The 17,341-nt window shown below is 46.7% G+C and overlaps 1 protein-coding gene and 1 pseudogene across 5 annotated transcripts in view; both read left to right on the forward strand.

Annotated features, from left to right (window-relative positions):
- Positions 1-331: 331 nt before the first annotated feature.
- Positions 332-883, forward strand: LOC120866772 (annotated as a pseudogene).
- Positions 884-5,771: 4,888 nt separating this feature from the next.
- Positions 5,772-17,341, forward strand: part of TMEM94 (transmembrane protein 94) — a 35,424-nt gene continuing 23,854 nt past the window's right edge. For 4 of the 5 annotated variants that reach the window (XM_040244515.1, XM_040244517.1, XM_040244518.1 and 1 more), the window contains exon 1: positions 5,772-6,274. The gene's annotated coding sequence lies outside the window, so the exon portion shown is untranslated. Of the gene's footprint in view, positions 6,275-14,135; positions 14,212-17,341 lie in introns of all 5 variants that reach the window. The other variant, XM_040244516.1, reaches the window with a different exon arrangement.

The following is a 17,341-nucleotide window of genomic DNA, read 5'->3' on the forward strand; positions in this document are numbered from 1 at the left end:
TAATGGCCTATATGGGAAAAAAATGCAAAAAAGAGTGGATATATGTATATGTATAACTGATTTACTTTGTTGTACTCCTGAAACAGATACAACATTGCAAATCAACTATATTCCAATAAAAATTTTAAAAGTCCTAATATGGGAAGTGCGCTCGGCAGCCCCGCCGATCTGTCTCTTGCTTCAACATTTCTTGGACAGAACAGACCCAGGGACGCCCCTTGCTCCAGCCTCCGACCACCCTCCAACCTTTTTTCCAGTCGCAACCTCCGGAGTCAGCCACTCAGCTGTCCGCGATCACCAGGACCAGCCACCATTTTTAAACTCATTATTACCGACCAATCATGAGCTCCCAGATTCGTCAGAATTATTCTACCGAGGTGGAGGCCGCCATCAACCGCCTGGGTAACATGCAACGGTGGGCCTCCTACACCTACCTCTCTCTGGGCTTCTATTTCGACCGCGACGATGTGGCCCTGGAGAGTGTGGGTCACTTTTTTCGCGAATTGGCCAAGGAGAAGCGCGAGGGCGCAGAGCGTCTCTTGAAACTGCAAAACCAGCGTGGCGGCCGCGCCCTCTTCCTGGACTTGCACACGCCATCTCAAGATGAGTGGGGTAAAACCCAGGACGCCATGGAAGCCGCCCCTCTCGTAGAGAAGAACCTGAATCAAGCCCTGTTGGATCTGCGTGGCCTGGCTTCTACCCGCGGAGACCCCACATCTGTGACTTCCTGGAGAACCACTTCCTAGATGAGGAAGTGAAACTCATCAAGAAGTCGGGTGACCACCTGACCAACCTCCGCAGGCTGGCTGGTCCCCAGGCTGGGTTGGGCAAGTATCTCTTCGCAAGGCTCACCCTCAAGCACGACTAGGATCTTCTGGAGACTAATGGCCATTGAAGAACCCACCTCACACAGGGCTGCCTGAAGCCCCTCTCTGCAGCCACTAGGCAGCTTTTTAACACCCTGGAGCCCTCTCTCAAGCCTTGGATCAAATGGAAACAATAAAGCTTTTTGCAGCATTAAAAAAAAAAAAAGTCCTAATATGTAGTTTCTTATGTAAACTGTCCACATCCTTTGATCATTTGGTCCATCCTTTCAGAGAGCTTGTAAGTGTCCATAGGGTGGTCTGAAACTTTGGCTGCAGCAAAAACCAATACTTAGCCATTTGCAGAATGTGGATCTTGAAACTGTGATTTCTGGCAAGGGACTCATTCCAATTGTGGTGTTTAGCTCAGACAAGTTAAATCTTAAACAATTTCACCCTGTCACCTTTAAACACCTGATTAGGCTGAAAGGATGGCGCAAGATGAAGGATGCTCCCGTACGAGCTGGGAGGAGCGCGCTGCCGTGTGGCTGGGATTCGGCGTGTCACTCCTTGTTCAAAACCTTGAATCAGCCCTGCTGAGTTACTCACATTTCCTGATTCACCTCTCGTAGCTCCATCTAGATGAAGCGAAGTCATAAATAAATAGAGGAATGTTTTCTGGCTGATGGTTTGTTCAGTACTTTGCTCTAAATTACCCCTTTGGAGGCAACTGGAGCTGAACAAATACTTTGTCATTATAACTGACACCATATGCGAGACTTCCTTGGCAGTCCAGTGGTTAAGACTTCACCTTCCAATGCACGGGGTGCAGTTCAGTCCTTCGTTGGGGAGCTAAGATCGCACATGCCTTCTGGCCAAAAAAAACAAAACATGAAACAGAAGCAAGTGTAACAAATTCAATAAAGATTAAAAAAAATAATTGACAGTCATATGAAATCCAGGGTGTAGAAACCTTCTTTCTCCCCAGATCTTCAACTGATCACTGTTTTTCCTAGTCTACCTGTAAAGATCTCTTAAGTTCTCTACTTCTTGCTGCCCAGCTGCCACCACCTTAGCAAGGGGCTGCTCGGGTTAGTGCCATGCCTCCTCTCTAGGCCTCTCAAAGCCACTCTTGCTTCCTTATGATCCATTCTCTACTCAGCAGCCAAACTGAGGATTTAAAAAATGCCAGTCAGATCGTGGACACTCTTTCACTTAAAACCCTCCAACGGGGACTTCCCTGGTGACACAGTAGAAAAGAATCCACCTGCCAATGCAGGGAACACGGGTTCAACTCCTCATCTGGGAAGAATCCGCACACCTCAGAGCACTAAGCGTGTGCACTACAACTACCGAGTGTGTGTTCTCGGGCCCTTGGGTCACAACTACTGAGCCCTCGCACCGAGAGCCTGTGCTCCGCAACAAGAGAAGGCACTGTAATGAGAAGTCCGCACACCACAGTGAAGAGTAGCCCTCGCTCACTGCAACGAGAGAAAGCCCACTAAGACTCAGCACAGCCAAAATAAATTTTAAAATTCTAAAAATCCATAAAACATTCCAATGGCTTTTTGATCTCTCAGAATAAAGCTCAGATTTGTTGTGTGATGTTCATAAAACCTAACAGAAGAGAGAAATAAGTATGGGCAGAGGCGACTGGGGTACAATGTGGAAGAGGGCAGGATGACTGTGTTACATTTGCTAACCTTCCAAATGAAACAGAGCAGGACCCTATGGTCCTTGCCCCTCATGTCCTCTGCCTGCCTTTTGTCTGCAGAACACTTTAGTTGAATAAGTTTGTCAGAGAAGTGAGAACATGTAGAAACAAAGGAAAACAGTCAGAGGAGGCCAAATAATAATAGTCTAGTCATTAAGCATGGTCAAAGACTTTTAGTTCCTGCTCAAGGGCTACAGATAATATTCTGAGCCATATCCTGAGTTGTTTTATAGATGCTGAAACCCTCACCAGGTGGAGAAGTTAACTACACGATGACCAGACTGTAACCGTGAAATAAGCTGTCACAGTTCTGAGAATTGGCCTCAAAGAAATGGAAACAAGCTGACTCTGAAACCGAAGGTTAACTGCACCTAAAACAACCAAGATGACGCTGGTCAGACCACCGACGACCAATGTGAAGACGACTGTCAGAGGTGACTGTGTGGTTTCTGCATGTAGCCCCTCCTTTAGCCTACAGAAGCTTTCGCTCCCTGCTTGTCAGGGTGGGGGAGTTAGCCTTTGGACAGACCTCTGCTCTCCCCAGACCACCTGACCTGCCTCTCGAGAAACCTGTATGTAGGTCAGGAAGCAACAGTTAGAACTGGACATGGAACAACAGACTGGTTCCAAATAGGAAAAGGAGTACATCAAGGCTGCATATTGTCACCCTGCTTATTTAACTTATATGCAGAGTACATCATGAGAAACGCTGGGCTAGAAGAAATACAAGCTGGTGTCAAGACTGCTGGGAGAAATATCAATAACCTCAGATATGCTGATGACACCACCTTTATGGCAGAAAGCAAAGAAGAACTAAAGAGCCTCTTGATGAAAGTGAAAGAGGAGAGTGAAAAAGTTGGCTTAAAGCTCAACATTCAGAAAACTAAGATCATGACATCTGGTCCCATCACTCCATGGCAAATAGATGGGGAAACAGTGGAAAAAGTGGCTGACTTTATTTTTCTGGGCTCCAAAATCACTGCAGATGGTGACTGCAGCCATGAAATTAAAAGATGCTTCCTCCTTGGAAGAAAAGTTATGATCAACCTAGACAGCATATTGAAAAGCAGAGACATTACTTTGCCAACAAAGGTCCATCTCATCAAGGCTATGGTTTTTCGGGTGGTCATGTATGGATGTGAGAGTTGGAGTGTAAAGAAAGCTGAGCCCCAAAGAATTGATGCTTTTGAACTGTGGTGTTGGAGAAGACTCTTGAGAGTCCCTTGGACTGCAAGGAGATCCAACGGACTCTTGAGAGTCCCTTGGACTGCAAGGAGATCCAACTATTCCATTCTAAAGATCAGTCCTGGGTGTTCATTGGAAGGACTGATGTTGAAGCTGAAACTCCAATACTTTGGCCACCTGATGCGAAGAGCTGACTCATTTGAAAAGACTCTGATGCTGGGAAAGATTGAGGGCAGGAGGAAAAGGGGACAACAGAGGATGAGATGGCTGGATGGCATCACCAACTCGATGGACATGAGTTTGAGTGAACTCCTGGAGTTGGTGATGGACAGGGAGGCCTAGCATGCTGTGGTTCATGGGATTGCAAAGAGTTGGACACGACTGAGCGACTGAACTGAACTGAACTGCTCTCCCCACCATTTGCCCGTATCTGAAATAAGCAAATTTTCCTTTCCAGCAACCTGGCTGATTTATTGGCTTTTGAGTGGCGAGCAGCTGAACCCTACATCTTTCGGGTAACACCAATGCAGCTATATAAGCTTATGAAAGGGGGTGGGGGTGGGGGCTTCCCTGGTGGCTCAGTGGTAAAGAATCCGCCTGACAATCCAGGAGATGCAGATTCACTCTCTGGGTCGGGAAGATCCCCTGGAGAAGGAAATGGCAACTCACTCAAGTATTCTTACCTGAGAAATCCCATGAACCGCAAAGCCTGGCAAGTTACAGTCCACAGGGTGCCAAAGAGTTGGACATGACTTAGTGAGTGAACAACAAAGCCTTCTGGGATGAGGTTAAAAGAAGATATAGACAATGGACTAGTTCAATTCAGCAAACATTTACTGGGTACCAGGCTCCAGGTAAGGTGCTGTGGAGACTGCCAGGATAACCAAGCTGCCTTCAAGGAGCCTGAAGGTGAAGTCGCTCAGTCGTGTCCAACTCTTTGCGACCCCGTGGACTGTAACCTACTAGGCTTCTCTGTCCATGGGATTCTCCAGGCAAGAATACTGGAGTGGATTGCCATTTCCTTCTCCAGGGGATCTTCCCGACCCAGGGATCAAACCCGGGTCTCCCGCATCAAAGGCAGATGCTTTAACCTCTGAGCCATCAAGGAGCCTGAAGTCCTACAAAAAATATACTGCACAAAGCATACTTTTGTAAAGGCAGCAATGCAATGAGGGTACAAAAGCACAATGCTATAGAGAGAGTCTCAATGACTAAAAGTCTGGGAAGGCTTTTGGGCAGGTAGTATTTGAGGTAGACTTTTAGGATGGGTGTGTATTTGAACACTGGCTTTATTGGTAGGAAGGAATCTGCAAAGCACAAGAATCCTCTTGGGCAAAGGAGCAGAGGTGGGAGAGTCCCAGAGGCATGTAGGGGATAGTGGTAGATCTGTGGCTGTAGGAATAGCTCAGCTTGTGGGAGTTAAGCCTAGAAATGTATGTCTGAGTCAATTTATGAGGGGCTTTGAACGTCAGGCAGAGAGATTTGGACTTTTTCTATTTGCAGAGATAAACTGCAGATTTTTGTTTGCAGGAAAGTGACACAATTCCATCAGTTTTATTTAAGATTCAAGTCTACCAGTTCTAGACACAGATAAAACAGTTCAAACATACAAGAGTAGGCACCGAAATGGCACCTTCTTGTCCAGCTGCAAAGAAAGGAGATTTTAATTACATAATTAAATTCATTAATAGGGAAAAGGGGCTCTTACTTCCCGGGGCCAGCCATGATTGTCCTTCAATTTTATAAACAGACACAAAACCAAAAAACAAAACCCTAACTCTCCAGACTTAGATCTCTGGGAAAAGAGAAGTAAATACTGACACAGCTTGCTTTGTTTTCCCAAGAGAGGTCTCCCAGGCGATGTCTCTATCTAGAAAAAAAAAAAAAATTTTTTTTTTAACTTGCTTTTCCCCTTAGAGTTCAGTTAAGCTGAGGAGAAAACTGCAGAATTGCCTTAGATTCTCCAGCTTTGATTGGAACAGTACTGGTCCCCAGGGGCTTCCTCCAAGGTCTCTGAGCGTCGATGTGTCTCGAAGGCATTTGTTCCCAGCAACAAGGAGGGTAGTTAGAAGTCGGAGACAGGCGCTCTGCTCTGCAAAGGGCTTATTTTAAAAAGAAAGGCGGGGGGCGGAAGGCCCTGTCGATCTTTCCAGGATAATTCCGTGGGAAAATGAATCGAGCTGAAAGCCGTGCCCTTGTCCGTGACTGAGACCTCTGGCTCAGAAACCGCCGGAGAGCGACGCTCAAGGATGGACAGCGGCTGTGAGCTCTCCCGCCGGCAGCATTTGGCACTCAATTCCGCCAGGCTCCCAGAGGGGCGGTTGTGGCTACAGCCTCGCGCTCCACTCTGCCAATAAGAAGCTGGAAATCCTCCCCGTCTCGGATTTTGGCCAATCGGCGCCCAGGACTTTAGCGAGCGAGCTAGCGGTCTCCATTGTCGGAGAAGGAGGCAAACCCCTTTGGAGTTGCCAGTAACGGACATGGCCGCGGCCCCTGGAGGAGGGGACGTGAAGTGAGGAGGGGGCAGGGAGGGGAGAGGACGCGGGCGAGGAAGACCGGTCCCCGGGCCCCGGTAAGTACGAGAAGGCCCGTGGCCCGAAGCAAGGGGAGCACAGGGGCGTGGGGCCCGGCCTTCCGCCTCGGGATTCCTGGCCGAGGGGAGGGGAGTCTGGGGTCTGCACCCAGGGAATGGCCTCGGGGGAATCCCTTTCGGTCGAGGAGTCCAGGAACTGGCTTTTGCCTCCAGCTCTTGGCCATTTCCTTCCTCTCAGGGGCTCACACTTGCCCCTCGGCCCTGGCTTGGCCCCTTGGGGGTCCCGCGTCAAAAATCGAAGCCTCCCGCCAACAAAAGACTCCCTGCCCCGGGAATGACCGTGCATGGGCCCTTGCCCGGACGGCCTCCAGCGCTGACGTCCAGTTTATTCATAGGGTCTCTGGGAGGGCCCCCGCTCCCGCCCTCAGTTCGGACGGTTGTCTCCCCTGCGCGCGCTCTCAAATGCCGCCGGGGCCTTGTGCTGATCACGACCCCAGTGTCCAGGTGGACGGAACCGGAGGCTGCTTCTCCGCGCAAAGCGGCGGCGAGGTTGCAGTTGGGAGCGTGCCCCGCCTCCCCCTCCCCGCCCCTTTCTACCTTTCCCGAAGGTTTCAAGCAGCAGGAGTCACTGGCACCCTTTAAAATGCTGCCTCTGCTGTGCTCTGGCTGCTCAGCGGCTCACCGCTGAAGCCTGTACTGAGTCCCTCGTGTGCAGCGACGTGAGGCCCTGCCCGGTGCCAGATACGAGGGAAACCCTGCTCTTTCATTGGTGTGTAACCACCGGCTGCACTTCGGAGTGCTCACTGATATGGTCACGTGCTGCTTCATCCCACCCTCTTTGTGTGTGTGTGTGGCTCTTGGAGAGTGGGGGAAAGGTAGGGAGTGCTGTGTTGAATCCTATTTTCCTTCTTGGTGTGTGATTTTGTACACCGGGAGGATGCTAGTTTTCTCGTGCATTATCCAAGACACTTACTTCAGTTAAGCCTGGGTACTCTTAGAAGATGAAGTCAAGAGGGAGTTTTAACGTTTTATTTTACAGATATGGGAACTAACTATTGCTGTTTAGTCCTTAAGTCGTGTCTTACTCTTTTGCCACCCCATGGACTGTATAGACCGCCAGGCTCCTCTGTCCATGGGATTTCCCAGGCAAGAATACTGGAGTGGGTTTTCATTTCCTTCTCCAGGGCATCTTCCACACCCAGGGATCGAACCCATGTGTCTTGGAATTGGCGGGCAGATTCTTTACCACTGAGCCACCTGGGAGGGCCAGGGCCAGGGTCACCAAGGTCATCAAGTCCAGATTCTTGAGCTCTTTACCCATTAGAGCATGTCCTTTCCTAGGTGAGATCCGAGAAAACCAAGTTCCCTATTTTTTCTCAGCCTCTTGTAGGGTGGTTGTGAGCCTTAAATAAGGTGGTCTGTATGTATAGCATCCCTCGAATGGGATGTTTGTGTGTGTGTTAGTCGCTCAGTCATGTCCGACTCTTTGTGACCCCATGGACCGTAGCCCACCAGGCTTCTCTATCCATGGGATTTTTCCAGTCTAGAGTATCAGAGTGGTTTGCCATTCCCTTCTCCAGGGATCTTCCCACCCCAGGAATGGAACCTAGGTATCCTGCATTGCAGGCAGATTCTTGGAGTGGAGTACAAACCATCTGAGCCGCCAGGGAATCCCTTTGCATGGGGTCTAGCATTTACTTAATATATTTTGCATTTATTAATTTTAAGTAACCAACAAGTAGTTCACTGGCTGATTAATAGTTATTGTGGTCTCTCTTTGTGGGTGTAAATTAGTGATTCTCAGGGGAGGCGGGGGTGGGGCAAGTGGAGTCAGAGCAAGGTAGCACTTTCTTGGTTTCAGGGAACTCGGCAGTGTAATTAGAGGTGTTATTAAGAGAGTGTGATTGTGTATAAGAGCAGTGTGGAAACAGAAAGAAGTCAAGAAGCAGTGAAGAATAAATATGGTGGTATGTCTTTATGGTGATCTGGGCAAAAGAAGAGCCAACGTGTTCCAGCGAGGTAGTTTTAAATAAGGAAAAAGGGCACCAGGTTCATTATCTAAAAAATTAGGTAAAAGAAAAAAAAAAAGAAAGAGAAAGGTAAAACTGGTCCATGGAATAGAAAAAAAATCGCTATGAAGATCAGAAGACACTAGAATGTAGACTGTCATTAAGTGTGAAACTGGGGCTGGATGTTCACATAAAATCCACATACCCTGGAAGGCTTATTTCAGCTGCAACGTCCTTTCTCACTGATTTTTGTCAGAACGACAAGTAGGGAAACTGGCTAAGACCATGGAGAAGTGCCTTGCCCAGGGAGGTGGAGTACAAACCATCCCGTTGATAACCAGCTGCCAAAGAAGTGAGAGTTAACTGCCCTTGAACCGCCTCCACCCCCTCCTTGTTTGTGGTGACCCGACCGGGAGAGCCAGGGCTGGGCGGTGAGATGGGAGCAAACAGAAAGCCCTTCACATTTCTATTTTGAGAAGTTGCTAGGGAGGACCAGCTCCAAGGGTTGAGAATCAGCCTTTTGGAAAGCTTAACTCCTGCGGAACTCATGAGAAAGGCAGGTTGCAATCCTTTGGTTCCTCCCACTGGTCCTTCCCTAATGTTGAGCTTGGGAAACAATTTCTGTATAGAGAGGGAAGCATGCTATTGTAAACATGAGCTACCCAGCCATCCCCAACCGTTTTGGCACCAGGGACCGATTTCATGGAACACAGTTTTTCCGTGGATTACGGGGGGATGGTTTGGGGATGATTCAAGTGCATTATGTTTATTGTGCACTTTGTTTTTTATTATTATTACATCAGCTGCACCTCAGATCATCGAGCATTAGACCCTGGAGGCTGGAGACCATGACCTACAACCCAAGGCGTGACTGAACCTCACCCAACTCAAGTTTGAGTTCTGATAATAACCTTTCCCAAATCCACTCACTCCTGGTGTTTAAGTGTGAAGGTTCCCAGTCTTAGTTGGCACATCTCCGCTGATCAGTGGGTGCTAATCTTTTTAATCTGATTATTGTGTCAGCATTGTTGTTTTTATTTACTCATTTATTTTGACTGCACTGGGTCTTTGTTGCGGTTTGAGGGCTGTCTCTAGTTGTGGCAAGCAGGGGCTGCTCTCTAATTGCTGTGTGAGGGCTTCTCATTGCAGTGGCTTCTCTTGTTGCAGAGTGTGGGCTCTTGAGCACTCAGACTTTAGTAGTTGCAGTCGTTGTGACACACGGGCCTAGTTGCCCAGAGGCACGTGGAATCTTCCTGGACCAGGGATCGAACCCGTGTCCCCTGTGTTGGCAGATGGATTCTCAACTACTGGACCACCAGGGAAGTTCTGTTTTTTTTTTTTTTTTTTAATCCATATATCATAATTTATTTCATTTTTTCCAAAAGTTGCTAAGTGCTTTTTTTCTCCAAATGAGATTTTTAATTAAAAAATTTTATTATTGGGGTATAATTGCTTTATAATGCTGTGTAAATTTCTGCTGTGTGTCAGCCTAGTTTTCATGAGAGCATCTTTTTCTACCTAAAAGATAGGCTGCTTTAAAAACATTCTTTGAACCCCGGTTTCTGAGCAGGCCCAGATTTGTTTACAGTACACAGGTGAACTAAAGGCTAAGCCGCAGTAGGAATGTTTTTCTTCCGAACGGACCGGCCAGCCAGAATGTGTGGTTTGGTGACCAGCTTAATAATAAGCTTTGCCTGCGGCTGCCGAGCCAGTAGTAAACAGGATCACATGGCATGGCAAGTAGGTTAAGGGCCAGATTAGACCTGAGCTGATGCCTGCATCCAGAGGCCTGAAGTGATGGGGAATGAGGGGTCCCCAAGGGAAGGAGACCCTTTCAGGGCTCACAGTGGCCTTTGGGAAACTAGAAATATTATAATTAAGAATATGAATACTATAGTGTGAATAGTATACGAATGAATAGTATGAATATGAATAGTATAATTATATAATATGAACTTAGTTTTCTTAATGTCAGTATCTTCTTTTTTTTTAAAAAAGCCTTTATTGAATTTGACCATAAACATCCCTAAAGTCGTCATGGAATGCACTGCTTGTAAGCCAGAACCAATTTAAAAATCAGAAGTTGCTGACTTTTTAAATATATTGTGGTAAAATATACATAACACAACACTTACCATGTTAACCAGTTCGGTGTGTTCGGTACATTCATATTGTTAAACACCCATCACCACCATCCATCTCCAGAGCTGTTTTATTTTCCCAGACTTAAACTCTGTCCCTGTTAAACACTTACCCCCTCATTCCCCGCTCCTTAGTCCCCGGAAACCACCATTCTACTTTCTGTCTGTAGGAATTTGACTCCTCTAGGAACCTCGTGTCAGAAGAAACATACGGTATTTGTCCTTTCGTGACTGGCTTATTTCACTTTGGGCTTTCTTGGTGGCTCAGATGGAAATGAATCTGCCTGCAATGTGGGAGACCTGGTTCATTCCCTGGGTTGGGAAGATCCCTTGGAGAAGGGAATGGCAACCCACTCCAGTACTCTTGCCTGAAGAATTCCACAGACAGAGGATCCTGGTGGGCCGCTGTCCACGGAGTCAAACAAAGAGTCGGACATGACTAAGCGACTTTAACTCACTATTTCAAATAGTGTAGGCCTGAAAAGTTCTTTGATGTTGCAGCACGTGTCAGAATGTTCTTCCTTTTTAAGATGGACTAATAGTCCATTGTATGCATCAGCCACATTTTGTATATCCGTTCATCTGTTGATGGACGCTTGGGTTGCTTCCACTTTTGCTGTTGTGAATAATGCTGCTGTGAACACGAGTGTACACATATCTCTTTGCATCCCTGATGTCACATCTCGTGGGTATATACCCAGAAGTGAGAGGTTGCTGTGGCTTTTTTTTTTTTTAAAGATACATGTGGTGCATTCAAAAGGCACAGAAGCATATACAGTGAAAACTCTTCCTCCCACTTCTGTCTTCAGTTACTCAGTTCCAATTTATTAATATCTTTTGTAGGTTGTGCTTTTGGTATTGACTCTAAGAAATCCAACCCAAAGTTAACAAAGGTTTTCCTCTTACTATTTCTTCTTTTTACTTTTCCATTTAGCTCTATGAGCCATTACTGGTTAATTCCTGTATATGGTGCAAGCTATATTTACAAACTTTGGGTTTTTTTTTTTTTAATATCTGATTATTTAGTTGTTCCAGCATGATTTGTTGAAAAGACTGTCTTTCTCCACTGAATTGCCTTTGTACCTTTCTCTAAAATCAATCGACTATATTTGTCTGGATCTATTTCTAGACTCTATTACCAGGCCAATACCACACTGCATTGATTAATGTAGCTTTACAGAACCTTGAAGTCCGGTGGTGAAAATATTCCAGCTTTGTTCCCTTGGGGTAGTCTAATCTGACTGTCTCTTACTGTGAATGGAGTTGAGCATCTTTTCATAGGTAGATGCTCCTGGATTTCTTGATTTCATAGTCTCTTGGAATTAGAAGAGACCATAGAAGGTCATCTCTTTCTTATTTGCTGCCTGATGTATTTATTAGCTCCGTAATTTCCCACTGTTGCTTGGATCCCTCTGGTGATGGGGAGCCCATTGCCTCTCAGGTAGCCTCTTCCATTTTTTAAATGCAATTTTAACTATGTAATGAAATTGCTCGAGAGTTCCCTGGTGGCCCAGTGGTTAGGATTCTAGGCTTTCACTGTCGTGGCCTGGATTCAATCCCTGGTCAGGGAACTGAGAATCCCACAAGCCTTGTGGCCAAAAAACAAAAACGAAGGGAAGATATTGTTCATATTACGTCTCAGTCAGCCTCCCTGTAGCCTCCTTACCCTAGCCTAGGCCCTGTCGTTGGAGCCTCCCAGAGTAAGCCTGGCCCTTCTTTCCCCTGGCAGCCATCATGCCCTTCTAGCCCTGCTCAGACCTGACATGTTTTTGGTATGTGTCCTAGTTAAGGGTGGTTAGCCCTTAGCTCAGTTCCTGGTTCAGCTGGTTCAGCTCCTGGTTAGCCCTGGTTCAGCTCCTTCCACTATTTCTCGCGTCATAGATTCTCCAGCCTGGCTGTTTCTGTGCTCTGAAATGTACAAGCAGGAGAGTTACTTTTCTCTTTTGGGGTACTTAGCATGTCTGTTATTATTGTTGTTCGTCTCCTAAGTCATGTCCGACTCTTTGCAACCCCATGAACTGCAGCACACCAAGCTTCCCTGTCTGTCACTAGCTCCCAGAGTTTGCTCAAACTCATGTCTGTTGAGTCGGTGACACCATCCAACCATCTCATCCTCTGTTGCCTCTTTCTCCTCTTGCCCTCAGTCTTTCCCAACATCAGGGTCTTTTCCACTGAGTCGGCTCTTCTCATCGGGTGGCCAAATTATTGGAGCTTCAGCTTTAGCATCAGTCCTTCCAATGAGTATTCAGAGTTGATTTCTGTTAAGATTGACTAGTTTGATCTCCTTGCTGTCCAAGGTACTCTCAAGAGTTTTCTCCAGCACCACAGTTGGAAAGCATCAGTTCTTTGACCTAAATATGAATGAACTCTGGGTGGCCATGCCATTTATTTCGAAACCGCTTCCCAGGTGGTGCTGGTGGTAAAGAACCTGCCTGCTGGTACAGGAGGTTTGATCCCTGCGTTGGGAAGATCCCCTGGAGGAGGGCATGGCAACCCACTCCAGTATTCTTGCCTGGAGAATCCCATCTTCCCAGGGAGAGGCCTGGCGGGCTGTGGTCCATGGGGTCACAAAGAGTCAGACGCGACCGAAACAACTTAGCATGCAAGCCATTTATAGTAGTTTTATACAGTAGTTTTAAAAAAATTTTAAATTAATTGATTTTTAATTGAAGGATAATTGCTTTACAGTGTTTTCTACAGTAGTGTTTTTAAATTTATTTTTAACTGAAGGATAATTGCTTTAGAATGTTTTATACAGTAGTTTTTGAACCTAAGGACAGGAATTAATTTTGAATCTCTTATAGTTGAGTTGAATCTATTACATTTGGCCCATCGTTTCTGCCTGTTGAGATCTTGGAGCTTGACTTTGATCTCCTTTCCAGGCTTGTGCTACCCAAGAATTCGATTAGCATGCCGTCTGTTTCCTCACCAAGTCACTGATAAAACTACTGACTAGGATGCCACCAAGGACAGAACTCTGAGACTGGTGATTAAAAACCTCCCTCCCTCCCGCATCAGTCAGTACACTTTAGACACGGCTGTTTAGCTGAAGTCCACCAAATTGTGTTTTTGATGTGTTGGTTGTGCCTAGAATGCCACCATAGCTAACAGAGAGGTATGGACAGCCAGCTCCTCAGCTAGTCCTCAGCTGGGTACCCACTTAAGCTCTCTTTTTAAAAAAGAAAAAGGTTTGTTTACTTTTGGCTGCGCTGGTCTTGGCTGCTGTGTGCGGGCTTTTGTCTTCTTCTCTAGGTGTGGTGCCTGGGCATCTCGCTGCAGTGGCTTCTCTTGTTGTGGAGCACGGGCTCTGGACGCACTCAGTTGCCCTGAGACCTGCGGGATCTTCCTGGAGCAGGGACTGAACCCATGTCCCCTGCGTTGTCAGGAGGAATCTTATCCACTGGACCACCAGGAAAGCCCCCATCACTTACTTAGCTCTTTTTAATGCTGGTTCTGAGCCTGGCAACAGGAAGCATCCACCACTTCATTCTCATTGCCTCCTTTGTTGAGACACTCATCGTAGCGAACCAGGGTGATTGTCATTTTCTTCTAACTCTTCTGCCTGTGATTTCTTTCCCTTTCTCCTCTGATCCATTCTCTACCCTCTTAAAATCCTGAGACCTACTCAGAAACCTCCAGTGACTCCTCAGGGTGCCTTTGTTGCAAGAGTTCCCGATTTCCCTGTCCTGTGTGGTTTTTCATTTATTTCTTCACTTTGACCTACTCAGGCCTTCTGCTCTAACCAAATAGGTCAGATCACTGTCTTTCAAAAAGGCTTCTGCGTTTCTTCCTCGGTGCCTTGGTTGGACTTGTGACCCTTGCCTAGGTAAGTCTTCCTCCTACGCACCTGTTGGCAATTCTCATTTAGTGTTTCAAGGCCAACTTGAATTTCAGTTATCTTTTTTTCAGAATAGCCCAAACCACTGTATTTTAAATCCCTCTAGGGAAGGGACCTCATCTTACAGTTCTTTGAAAACAGGACCATTCCTTAGACTTTCCAAGTATCTGCCATTGTAACACACTATCGGCCCTGGATAAATGCTTCTTTATTTTTCTCTTTTAGATGGGCCACATCTGGCATGTGCTAGGCATTTTAAAGATCGGCTGTACCTCAGATTCCACTGTACATTCTGAGAATCAGCTCTATGGAAGCAACTCTATTTTCATACAATAAAACATACCTGTTTATCAGGTTGGCCAAAAAGTAAGATGTTGTGAAAAACCCGAACAAATATTTTTGCCAACCCATTAAGTATATAGTTCAAAGAATTTTGACAAATGTATACATCCCATAACCACCACTCACAGTCACAATATTAAACAAAAGATCTCTGTGTCGTTTGTGGTCATTCCCTCTCCCTGACCCCAGGCAACTCCTGATCTGCTTGCTGCCATGATTGATTAGTTTTGCCTGTTCTAAAGTTTATATGGGCTTCCCAGGTGGCTCAGTGGTAAAGAATTCACATGTAATGTAGGAGAGACAGATTCAATCCCTAGGGCTAGAAGATCCTCTGGAGAAGAAAATGGCAACCCATTTCAGTATCCTTGCCTGGGAAATCCCATGGACAAAGGAGCCTTGTGGGCTACAGTCCATAGGGTCGCAAAGAATCAGTCACTACTTAATGACTAAACAACAACAATAACTTTTATGTAAATTGGATCATACAGTAGGCACTCTTTTGTGACTGGCTTCTCTTACTCACCAGATGTTTTTGATATTCAGCCACATTGTTGTATGTATCAGTTGCATGTATGTATTTGTTGCTGGGTAGAATTCCATTATGTGCCTTAACCATAACACGTTCATGCATTCACCTGTGAGTGGTAGTTGTTCATTCACTGGGTCACATCCGACTCTTTGCGACCCCATGGACTGCAGCACACCAGGCTTCCCTGTCCATCACCATCTCCCGAGGCCTGCTCAGACTTGTCCATTGAGTTGGTGATGCCATCCAACCATCCTGTCCTCTGTCATCCCCTAATTCTCCTGCCTACAACCTTTCCCAGGATCAGGGTCTTTTCTAATGTGTTGGCTCTTCACATCAGGTGGCCAAAGTATTAGAGCTTCAGCTTCAGCATCAATCCTTCCAGTGAATATTCAGGATTGATTTCCTTTAGGATTGACTGGTTTGACCTCCTTGCAGTCCAAGGGACTCTCAAGAATCTTCTCCAGCACCACAGTTTGAAAGCATCCATTCTTCGGTGCTCAGCCTCCTTTATGGTCCAACTCTCACATCCATACATGACCACTGGAAAAACTATAGCTTTGACTATATGGGCCTTTGTCGGCAAAGTAATGTCTCTGCTTTTTAAAATGCTGTCTAGGTTTGTCATAGCTTTTCTTCCAAGGAGCAAGCATCTTTTAATTTCATGGCTGCAGTCATCGTTAGCAGTGATTTTGGAGCCCAAGAAAATAAAGTCTTTCACTGTTTCCATTGTTTCCCCATCTATATGCCATGAAGTGATGGGACTGGATGCCATGATCTTAGTTTTTTCAATGTTGAGTGGACATTTGCACACCTGTGAGTGGACATTTTGCATTATTCCAATTTGGGGCTACTTTGAATGAAATTGCTATGAATACTTTTGAGGGTGTATATTTTGATTACTTGGTCATTTAATAAGTGTTTATAGTTGGCCTTTGAACTGCATGAGTCCACTTATATATGTATTTCTTTCACTGAATACGAACCAGAATGCTACATGATCCATGGTTGGTTGAATCCATAAAGGCAGGACCGTAAATCGGAGGGCTGACTGTAAAGTTACACGTGGATTTTCCACTACACTCCGAGGATGAGGTGGTGGTGTCAGAGGTTGGTGCCTCTAACTCCCGCCTTTTTCAGCAGTCACCTCTACTTTATCAGAGGCTGCCAAAATGTTTTCCTAAGTGGTTATACCATATGATAGTCCCACCAGTAATTTTCAAGTTCGTGTCCTCACCAACAGTAGGTACTGTCAGTATTTTTCATTTTAGTCATTTTTATGGATGTGTGTTGGGCTTCCCAGGTGGTGCTAGTGGTAAAGAACCTGCCTGCCATTGCAGGAGACATCAGAGACGTGGGTTCGATCCCTGGGCCAGGACAATCCCCTGGAAGAGGGCACTGCAATCCACTCCAGTATTCTTGCCTGGAGAACCCCATGGACAGAGGAGCCTGGCGGGCTACAGTCCATAGGGTCGCAGAGTTGGACATGAGTGAAGAGACAGCACACAGGCACGTATGGGTGTGTATCAGTGTTAATGCTGTGAAATAGGTAGCATCACTCCCATTCACTGAACAAGGATACGGAGGCTCCGAGAGGCAGGTGATCCGCCAAGGTCATTTGGCACTTGGCACATGATGGAGCCAGGATTTGAACCCACCGGTGTTTGGCTTTGAAGCCTGTGGGTTTTTTCACCATGGGCGGGGAGTAGACCTGGCCCTTTAAGGACACAGCTACTGGTTTCGAATTAGGCAGTTAGGGCCGGCTCTCTCCCAGAATCCCATGTATGGAGTGATGGGAACACAGAGACTCACAGAAGAATGTCGTGCTCCTGGCTGCCCTTTTGGAGCTGCTGTGGTTCCAGCTGGCCGCACAGTCGTCTCACCCTGGTAGTGTTGGCGGGGAAGTTGAGCAGAATCTCTGCCTGGCTCCTGATGCCTCTCTCTGTGCGGTGACTGCCTCTTCCAGCCCCCGCTGGGATGGACTGTCATGGGGACCTTGAGCTGTCCTTGTAAACAGGGCCTGGGTGCCCGAGTCAGAGCGGCCTCTGGGAGATGTGCACTCAGCCTCCCTGGATCCCATGTCAGCTGGCTGCCTCTGACCTCCAGGACTGTGAGAGCCCTGCTTGGCAGAGCAGAGGGACGGGCAGACTCAGCCATGCAGGCCCGTGAGGGATCGGATGGGAATGTGGGTAGGATTTAGTGCCTGCTGCGCATGGGCCTCCTGCCTGGGGTCCTCTGGACACAGCTTTT

Source organism: Oryx dammah, unplaced genomic scaffold (assembly GCF_014754425.2).
Source record: "Oryx dammah isolate SB20612 unplaced genomic scaffold, SCBI_Odam_1.1 HiC_scaffold_8, whole genome shotgun sequence".
NCBI lineage: Eukaryota > Metazoa > Chordata > Mammalia > Artiodactyla > Bovidae > Oryx > Oryx dammah.